We start from the raw sequence: 10,629 nt of genomic DNA, 5'->3' as shown, positions 1-10,629 counted from the left end.
AGTCGTAGTTGAATTGAACACTTGTGATTGCTTGCATTTTGCTTTAATTGTGCTTCAATGGATGTTTATGGGAATGATAGTTGGAATGATGGGTATAAGGTTCATCGACCACTTAGAAGTCTTAGAGACTACCTTGAACCTAATATGGCTAACATACCTTCATGCATCATATTTCCGAGTTATGAGTGTAATTTAGACATAGACCCTGAGATTATTCCATTACTTCCTATATTTCGAGGCCTAGAGAATGAAGATCCATATTTTCATTTGAGAGAGTTTGATGAGATTTGCTCGATACTCCCAATCAATGGAGTACTTGAGGAAGTCGCTAAGCTCAAACTATTTCCATTATCATTGAAAGAAAAGTCGAAGATATGGTTTCATTCTTTAAGGCCTAGGACTATAAGAAGTTGGGATGAGATGACTAGGGCGTTTTTGAAAAAGTTTTTCCCAATCCATCGAACCAACACCTTAAGAAGAGAAATTATGAATTTTGAGCAACACAAAGAGGAGACCTTCTTTGGGTGTTGGGAGAGATTTAAAGACCTCATTCTCGCATGTCCACATCATAACTATGAAATATGGAGGGTCATCGGGTTCTTTTACGATGGCTTGACCTCCAAAATGAAACACTTCGTGGAAGTAATGTGCAACGGAGAGTTTATGAGTAAAAGTCCTAATGAGGCTTGGGAGTATCTCGACCTCTTAGCGGAGAAGGCCCAAGATTGGGACACACCCGTTAAGAGTGACGGAGATATAGCCGAAGGAAACCATTACTCAAAAGGAGGCATATGCTTTTTAAAGGAGATTGGGGAAGTAGAAGATAAAATTGCATACATGGCTCGGAAAGAATTTATAGATATGCATGATGGTGATTTAGCGATTGATAGTGTCTGTAGCATTTGTGCAAGTCGAGAACACCTAGCGAGTAAATGCCCTACTATTTCTCTTTGTCGAGATGTCTCGCTAGGATGCACAAATGTCGTAAACACTCATATGAAGCCCGTAGGTTCGAGGAGTGATGTCTTTACCAATGATTATGAGAATCTTCAAGAGCCCTTAGTTGGTTCTTATGCATCTCATCATGAGAGGACTCTTGAAGATGTTTCGAAATCATTTTATGAGGTAGAAACTCAGATTAGCCAAAACACCTTGCACGCCCTTAAAGGGATGGAGGAAAAATTGAAAGACATCGAGAAAAGGGTTTCACAACCCCAAACTCCAACAAATCTCAAGGGTATAGGTGAGGGTAATACACCTAGTGCTAATGTTAAGTCCAACTTCATTCTTGGAAGTGATGAATTGAATAGCTTGGATACTCCTATGAAGGTAGACATACCCGAGGATCTTACAAATTCTGAGAGAGAAGATGGACATAACGAGGTTTTAAAGTCGAAATCTGAGTCTGAACTAGTTGATGAACCTCATTCCGCTTTTCATAAACAATTGTTCCCTGCTCGTGATATGAATATGCTTGCATTGATAGTTAAGAGGGACAATACTACTAGTGCTCAGGAGAACCATAACGACATGACTAGTTTGTTACCTGAGACCTTTGTAGCTAGTAAAGATGGATTAGATGTGGATGCCCTCTTAAGCGGAGCTATAGATTTCTCTAAGGACACGTATGATATCGAGACGAGAATAATGTTTAAACAATTGGTTGAACCTTCACTTAAGGAAACTTCTGACTTAGTCCCGAGCCTTATAGACAAATCCTTAAGTTGTAGTTCGACACCTAAACCAATATCTCATACATACGTAGATCCCTGTAGTGAAATGCATGTCCTTTCTGTTATTATGTCAAACTTTGTTGCCTTGTCGTCATCCAAGTTTGGGGATTACCTCTTATTTTTTGCCGTCTCACGTATAAACCCATACCATTACATTGTTGTGAGACGGTTCTTACCAGTTAAAACTTTCGTATGGGTAGACCCCCAAATATTTCGTCTTTTGTTATATGATTGGTTGGTCTATTGAGATGGGTTTGATGTTTGTGGGTATCATCTCTGGAAACCCTCCACGAGATCTAACTCGTGCTCTTGTGAAAGCAAGAGAATCAATGACTAATTGCATGGTTCGATGCAATCGAGTGATCCTGCGTGAGTGGTCATTTTTATGTGGTCATGCTTATGCTTCATTCTGATGTTTTAGGAGTGTTTCTCACTTTATATACCTTTGGGACGTGGTTCGTTCCAAGTTTGGGGATGGCGATGGGTTTATCATCAACTTGGAACTCGAATACACAAGTCTTGGTAGTATAAATTTTTATCTCCGCCGGCTATGGTAATATCCTTCCACTCTTCTCTTTAACTTATTGTACCTCTTATCTTTTGGTGAGTATATGCTTAGAACATTGAGGACAATGTAGTTTTAAGTTTGGGGATGGGGATACGACTTTTTGGTCGCATGACATCATGACCTTAGATTTCAAAAGACAAGAGAGTTCAACAAATTCGACCAAATCTGAAATTTTTTGGGTAGATTTGGTATGATTCTAGTGATTTTCTTAAGTATGTTGATGCATGTGTGTCTTTCTCGATAAATCGTATGCATGCTCTTAGTCTTTTTATGAATGTTGAGTCCTTTGGTGTTGGTGTTTTATCATGTGAGTATCATCTTAAGGAAGAAGGAACACTTCTAAGTGACCTAAAATAGTCATTAGTGGAGACTTAAACCCATGTGAGATATCTGAGCCTTTTTATTGCCTTTGAGTGTACTCTTCCGCGCTAACTCCGAGTAGAATGAAGAGCTACTCAACTTCGCAACTTTCAATAGAGCTTAGACGATCTCATGAGCTCAACTTCCTTAGCCACTAGGAGTGACATCAGGATAGCGAATAAACCTTACTCTTGTAGTCCATGAAACTTGATAATGGTGTCAACTTTAGGGAAACGGATACTCCACCATCCATTCATCATACTATTCTCGAGAATGAAGGCATGAGAAGTAAAGAAGAAAGAATGCGAAAGCAAAATGTGAAAGTAAAGGTGATCTGTTGAGAATACTAGTTGTATTTTTACTTTGGTGTTTGGATATGTGTGCAAAAAAATAAAAGAAAAAGTGAAAAAGTGAAAAAAAAAGGAGAAAAGAAAGGAGAAAAAGAAAAAAAAAAGAAAAAAAAAAGAAAAAAGAAAGAAAGTTTGGTTATATGTGTTATTTTGTGTTTGTGTAAGTGTTATGAAAATAAAGTATTCAATGCAAGAAGTTAAGTTTAAAGGTTGTTTGAGTGTTCTTTTATCGTTGAAGGCGTCGACATTCTCGGGATTTCATCATCTTCCATTCCATCACTTGTATCCGTTGACCTTTAGGAGACATTATTAGACGGTAGAGTGGGTGAGAAGAGTGAGTGAGCTTCCCCATTCCGTTAGTGGTTATTTCCATTCCTAAGAGATCATTTCGTTTTATAACTTGTTATCCTCATTTAATTTTGCTGTGTTGAGTTTACTTTATTCCATGCTCACACCTGAGAGTGAACCATTACGATTCGATTTTGAGTGATTTCATGTTTAAGAGCGTATGACTGTGAGGCTAAAGTCGAGGCGAAATGTGCTATGATAGGAAACAAGGTTTTGTTACTTTAGCCTTGGATGATACTCATGATGATGGGATACTTACATTTGAGTATAAAACTATTAGTGAGGAGACTCTTAGCATGCTTTTGTGTTTATTGGTTTGATTCATATGTTTGACATACTTTAGTCTCTCACTTGTTTATCATCACCTTATTTGCATCGATAATTGAACTCTTTTGTCCCTTGGAATCTAGAACTTTGTGGGTGTATTCACTGGAAACCCTCACGAGACAAAACTCGTCCTTTAGGGGTAACCTAAGGGTTTAAAGGCTTGTTGCATACGCTAAATGTAACCGGGAGTCCTCCGAAAGTGAGCTAGGTTTACTTTATTGTCTTGTTTTGTTGCACATTACATGTGTGATTTCGGGTTGGATATCTTGCAAACTCGATCCTTGAAAGGATTAATCCCAATGCTTGTCGTCTGAGATTGCCAAGTCATGTGTGTTCCTCTGATGAATTTAATGTCAAACATTTATTACCATATTCTGAAGATAATTCGGGCGAGCATGATTCGAACTCGAGGTCGAATTCTGACCAACCCGGGAGGATGATGCAGCTGACACGATAACTTTAGTATTTTATGATAAGTGGGACCATGACAAGTCAGGAATTGGATGACCTACCGGAAGACTTTTTGTTTGAGTAGTTTTCGAATTTTATATTTTCTTAGTTTTAGAAGTTTCAGAATATAAGTTGCTTTAGGAAAGATTTTCTAGTTTTTAGCAGTTTCTCAGGTTTGGTTATTTTGTTAGTTTGTAGCAGTTTCTAGATTTTAGACATTTTAGAGTTTTAGTATTTTTAGACTTCTATTATTTTAGAGTTTCAAGCCTATAAACAGAACTTTTATGTTCATTGTTAGGGGAGCTTAGTTTATTGAATAAAATTTTATTTGATTTAATCAATCATAGAAGGGCGATCTCTATACTTTTAATCTCTTGCCTACTACGCGCTGCATCAAGTACCTTGGTTTGGAATGAAGTTTAACGGTGTTGAAGAGTTTTATGATTATGTTCGTTACGCCAAAAAAGTGGGGCCTCTATGGAAAAGACATCACAAAGAAGCCTACAAGGAATTTTGAGATACGTAGCAATAGCATGTGCTAAGGGGGGGGGGGGGGGGGTATAAAATATGTCGCAATAGCATGTTCAAGAATGAAAAAAAAACCTAACTTATTACCAAACAAAATCTTGCGAATTTCTTGTGACTTTTTGCTTCCAATCAACTGAATTTCAAGATAAATGGCTTCAACAATAATTTCCTGACTAGTGGGTACAATCTTTGGATTTCTCACGTTGAATGGTTGAACAGAGTAAAGAAAATCATTGTTGTTCTTGCTTGGCCGTTTTTTAGTAAGAGAAGGAGGTGGAACAGGTTAAGTCGATTGAAATTAAGAGGGAAAGGGAGTTTGAGTTTTTTTCTTATAAGATCTAGACCGTTCGTCCATCCAACAGTCCAGATTAGTTAGAAGATGAGGGACTTAAAGCGAATGCTCTTGCTTTCAAGGACTGAAAGCTAAAGTTTTCAAAGATCTCAACTTTTGTACTGACAATAAAATATGTCGCGCTCTCATTGATTAGGTCTGGGGTAGGTTGAGAGTTGTCACATGGAATAGCATTTGTGTTTGGATAATCCACAAAAAGGCTAGAAAACTTCCCTTTGCTTTTAGTTGGTTAAGAAAGTTTCCAAACTTATGCAAGTAAGTTTCAAAACCCCTTACCAATGGCTTCGTCATCTTCTTTGGGTCGTTCTTTACGTCGATTAACAGAAATGCTTTTTTTTTCAAGATTACAAATTAGGAAAATTATCTAATGTAACTCTTGAAAATTACCACTAATTACTGGTGAACTAAAAAAATGCTAAGATTACTGAGGATGGACTCGTACGGTCCTCCTAATCCATATACGAGATAGAAGACGAATGAAGAAAATGAAAGAACTTATAATCCAAATGTAAACCCTAACTACGAGTTCTCTTGATATGGTAAGCTTCCTAATCAACCCCCGCCCTACGGGCGGGGGAATGCCCTTTACGCAATGCGTAGAAATTAGCTCACGAGCAATCTATAAACTTTTTAGAATAATTTAACTAAAGGTTATTGAATCAAATAATGACCTAAATAAAAACAAACTATTATGTTGACCAACAATTAGATCTCCGAAAATCATAAATAGAACAAATGTAAAACATTATCTGTGCAATATATGTGTAAATTCAGTGAAATAGTTTTAAGTTGTAGAAGCTTTTTAAGAAATCTATAGAAATAAATATACCCTTCCATCATGAAAGAAATGAAGTTCGAAAGCATCCAGAAAATTCGCCTAAATTCTTCACCATTGTGTCAATGTTCGTTCAAGATCTTTACAATTCTGTGACAATTCTTGTCAATGCTAGATATTGTAGTTCACTTGGATTTTCTACCAATCATTCCCAAGGCTTGCTCTTTCTCACTTCCTCTTCCTACCCAAATGGAGAAAAAAAAATCACGTTCTTTATTAAAGACTAAGAAACAAGTAACTAAAATTGACTTGAATTAAAATAAAAAAAAATCCTCACTGAGAAAACAACGAATAAAGAATAGTTTGCATCCTCATTATCATCCCGGTCTTTTCCTCGTCCCTTGAAAAATGTCATGAAAATCCTGACTAAAAGCATACAACAAAAATGAGGAACGGGTGAATCAAATGACATCCGAAATAAAAAAGTACTAACTTGAGGCGAAGTGGATTTGCATATCTTATCTCGTGATCGTGGATATGGTTCCTTTCCTCCTCATTGTTGTTGTTTGACAAGATTCTCCAGCATTGATTGATCAGATCTACGTGGGTTAAGTATAGTATCTTCTTCCATCTATTATCACATAATGCCTCAGCATTGAATCAGTCTTTACCTATGTAATTCAAGAGGTGAACAATAAGTGAACTGAACCTCAAATTAATTGAATAAGGAAAACCACAAGCTTTTGTGTGTCAGCCCCTTACTTTCTCAATATGTCCTTCAATAATAAAACATAGGTTGAATGAATTTAAGCAGTCATAAAGTATATCAAGCCCAATGCCTAAAACTCACAATTTATCAATATGTCCTTCAATAATAAAACATAGGTTGAATGAATTTAAGCAGTCATAAAGTTTATCAAGCCGAATGCCCGAAACTCACAATTTCTCAATATGTCCTTCAATAATAAAACATAGGTTGGATGAATTTAAGCAGTCATAAAGTTTATCAAGCCCAATGCCTGAAAGTCTGAAACTCACAAATTTAAATATTTCATATCACATGATTATAGTTTTACGAGAGCAAATACTCACGAGCAAATCTAAGGTAGTTTATAATCTTAACTCAAGTTAACTAAACCTCGTACAGTAGAAGATTTTCACTTTTAGGGTATATAAATCAATTTATCTGGATCTTAGTGTCAAACATTCATGCCAAACTCAACAATATTTGATCCATATACCCATTGTAAAAGTCATCCTAATTAGTAAGTGGAACACTGAAATCTTCTACTATGGTGGTTTTGTTTTCCTTGTAAATTTATCTGATAATTCAGTTGTTTACCTACTTCAGGCAAAACATTACGACTATCATGGCATGGTGAAAATGAGTTTTTAGCGTTTAGCCATTTCTCAGGGATGGAAATGGGGAGGCTTGAATAACGTAACCGTAATGAAAAATGAAAACAACAAAAAGATAAGTAAAAGAAATAAACATACCTATGATAGTAATGAACTAACGGCAAACCGTGCAGCTTCATCTTATGAGATGTAGCGAGCAATAAATGAGCATCTACTTTAAGTAGCTTTTCTGGTGTTGTTGAGTAAGAGAAAGCTCCCACCATCATGTCATCATGGATCATAGGCTTAAATGTTTATACCTATATAAGTAAAATAAATAAATAAACCAAACAACCGGAGATACGTCTGCAAGGCACAGAAAGAAGATCTACAAAACAAAAGAAGCATATGGCGCAAGTGGACAACAAAAATTTGCAGAACCCTAGAGAGAGGAATATGACGATGTTTAAGACATAAGAGGAAGGTTCCACGGAGTAAAAATACAAATCAGATACCCGATTATGAAGTAGTGTTCCTTTTTAGTATTTCTACGAAATATGCGGACAACAAAATAAGGTGAGTGGGGAAATATATTTGAACTAACACATGTTTTTTATTGAAGTCCTATATTAAAAACATATATGATATTCAAGTAAAAAAATTAGTAAACTAATTGTTGTAAGCTCTCTAGCATGAATGGACCTACAAAAACAGGTTGTTATAGGTTCTCTGTACTTGGTGAATGTAAACCAGCTATTATACCCGAAGAAGACTTAATAAAAAGAAATAATTAGATCTAAATTCTTCATTTCATGCCAACAACCCTTGGTTGGAGCGGTAAGAGGTATAGTCTTCCACCGTAGAGGTCAAGGGTTCGAGGCACACGTTGAACAATTCAAAAAAAAAAAAATCTTCATTTCATGATCTTATTAATAATAAAGTAATGCCATATAGAACTTACTTGAGCAATTGCAAAAACCACATGAACATCTTTAACTGATGAGACATGAAAATGTCCCATCTGAATCTCTTAACTCGGGTTAGTTAGTCCAGTTCGAGCGGTTACTCTGATGATTTGTTTGATTTTCTTTCTCAGGTCTCATTTACGGAGTTCGATGCGAAAACATCGTGATAGACTTACTTGAGGGGCATTTTGGTCATTTTAATGACAAGGGTATTCTGGTCAATATTAGTTCTCATGTGAAAGTAGAGTCCAAGACGAATCCATAGGCGAAAACAGAAGTCGAATCGGAGTCCAGACGGGAAAGTTTGACCAGGTCAAAGTTGTAGTTAAAGAGAGTTCACCAAATCAACTAGAGGGACACGTGTGCAGAGCTAATTGTGTGTGGGCTATATTCTGTCACAGAGCTGGTCCACATTTGGATTTTTGGGAGTCTTTGATTCTATGTAACCTGATGCCATATAATACCGTGTACCAAATGATCTAACGGTTGGAAGGCTTCATCCACACGTGGCATCATCAAGGTTTGGTTTACAACTTCTTATATAGCTCCATGATACACTGAATAATGATCTTGACAACTCCAGCAATCTCACCCGTGACCAATTTCAAATGTGTTTCCTTCTTTATCTCATATCTCATTATTTTAGGAACAAATTAATTATCAATAGATAGAAAATGGGAACGTGAACAGTAGGATTCGTGAGACTCAAATGGATTTGTGAGATTTATGGAAGGAGACCATTGGAAGGATTTTCAAATCTCTTAAAAAGGGGAAATCGGTTTTGAGAGGGATTCGGTTAAAGCAATACCAACAGAGGGAAACCGGGAGAGAAAGATGGAAGAATATTGTGATTAGGATTCGATTTTTGTTTGTGGGTCTATAAAGGAGCAGAAGAAGAACAGGGATGGGGTCGGCCATTAAAGAGAATATCACGACCGGGAACAAAAAGGGAGAGAACCGAGAGCTTCCATGGAGGTTTTTCATTGATTTTAATTTTACATCTTTTTGATTGTCTTTTTCTTATTAGTTCTGTCTTTGTGAAAGAGATAAAATTAACAGAGAGAGAATTAACAGAGAGAGAGAAGGACATTGCAGAGAGAGAAAAACAAGAACTACCATTAATGAATATTGGAGTTTAAAGAAATTTGTTTTCGATTTGTTTCTTTTGATTCTTGTATTATCTTTCTTTGTGAGAGAGAAGGATTATACAGAGAGATTATTAACCGATTCTAATTTTTTCCTTGGTCACACCAACGGTAGTGTGGGTGTGAGAATTTATGTTTGAATAAAGTCATAACAAATGGAAGTTCAGGCATAATTGTCGAGTCAACCCCTCTTAACCATCCGACACGGACACCCTCTCTCAATGGAATAGGATCAAGCGTTCCACAAAGTATTTGTCTTAAGCGGTAAATTATTCCTTATATTGATCATTAGGATATTTAATAGAGTTCCAAAAACTCCAACTTTTACCTCAAAGGTTTACATCTTATTCCAAGTTATGGGTTGGATTTTCTGCCCATATACTCTTTCATGCTTGAAAAAGTCACTTTAACTCTGTGGTATTAACCACTCAAACAATTGAATCCTCAATAGAGCTTTGATATTCACACTATTGTTAAGGTTGACAAATGTAGATTTGAGATGCGTAATGGGAACAGTAAAAGAAAACGAGGATGAACCTAGATAAAATAGTTGGTACCAACATCAACAAGAACTTTATCGGCATGAGCAGAGTTTTAGGTACATAGAAAGATGTAGTAAGTTGAACAAACATTTTCATTAAAACCATAATCAAAGTAAAGAAGTGAAAAGGGAAGAAAAATACCTCAATCTGCTGGAATCAGACATAACTTCCTATTTATATGTCGAACTTTCATGACGAATGGAATCAGAAATGTAAGTATCCCTGGATGAGCACTTGAATGAAATCGATTTCGATTCCTCTCTAACGACGCCCATTGATTGTGAAGGTCGGTAAAGACAGACTTCAAGGAGGTAAGCTGTATCATTTCAATTGAGTTACATTTCCTCGAGGAGATATCCAAATGCGGAAGAACATTATTGACCATAAAGATGATACAGTTTTTGGACAAGAACAATATTAGAAGTGGAAAGAATATTACTTTTAGAATAACTAATAAGTACATGGCAGTCGATTTTTTTTTTCTAGATTGAACAGTCAATTTGTGACGACATTAAAGAACATATAACATTATAATGTCAATATTTTAGGTTTGCGTATGCCGATTCTCAAATCTAATGTCGATTTTGTTAGGCTAGTATCCCATTGACTCTAATATAACATAGTGTAAAGATGCCGAAAGGTATTGTGCGGTTTTGTGTTATCCAATTAGACTGTAGGAGAACTTGCAGCTTATATCATGTTCCACTGTGAAATGGCACTGGTAGACTTATAGAGGGACAGTGGGTTTAATTTTGAAACAACCATATAAGCAAGGTTAATTGGCTTACCACTCCCTGACTTTATCCGATTTTGGTGTTTCCAGAAGCACCATTTAATGGAGTGTATTC

At 36.3% G+C, this 10,629-nt stretch overlaps 1 long non-coding RNA gene and 1 other non-coding gene across 2 annotated transcripts; both read right to left on the bottom strand.

Moving 5' to 3' along the window:
• Positions 1–468: 468 nt before the first annotated feature.
• LOC147568328 (small nucleolar RNA R71) lies at positions 469–575 on the bottom strand. The gene has a single exon (XR_015231613.1). It is a non-coding gene; the product is annotated as a small nucleolar RNA R71 (small nucleolar RNA).
• Positions 576–5,705: 5,130 nt separating this feature from the next.
• LOC147568327 (uncharacterized) lies at positions 5,706–10,347 on the bottom strand. The gene is made up of 4 exons (XR_015231021.1): positions 9,923–10,347; positions 7,289–7,449; positions 6,129–6,462; positions 5,706–6,032 (listed from the first exon to the last, which is right to left on the bottom strand). It is a non-coding gene; the product is annotated as an uncharacterized LOC147568327 (long non-coding RNA).
• Between the last annotated feature and the right edge of the window lie 282 nt (positions 10,348–10,629).

The sequence above is a fragment of the Eschscholzia californica genome, unplaced genomic scaffold (genome assembly GCF_041429995.1).
Source record: "Eschscholzia californica isolate CP2 unplaced genomic scaffold, dmEscCali1.0.p SCAF_1, whole genome shotgun sequence".
In the NCBI taxonomy this organism is placed as follows: domain Eukaryota; kingdom Viridiplantae; phylum Streptophyta; class Magnoliopsida; order Ranunculales; family Papaveraceae; genus Eschscholzia; species Eschscholzia californica.
The sequence above is the reverse complement of the archived record's forward strand: the minus strand, read 5'-3'. Positions and strand labels throughout refer to the sequence as shown.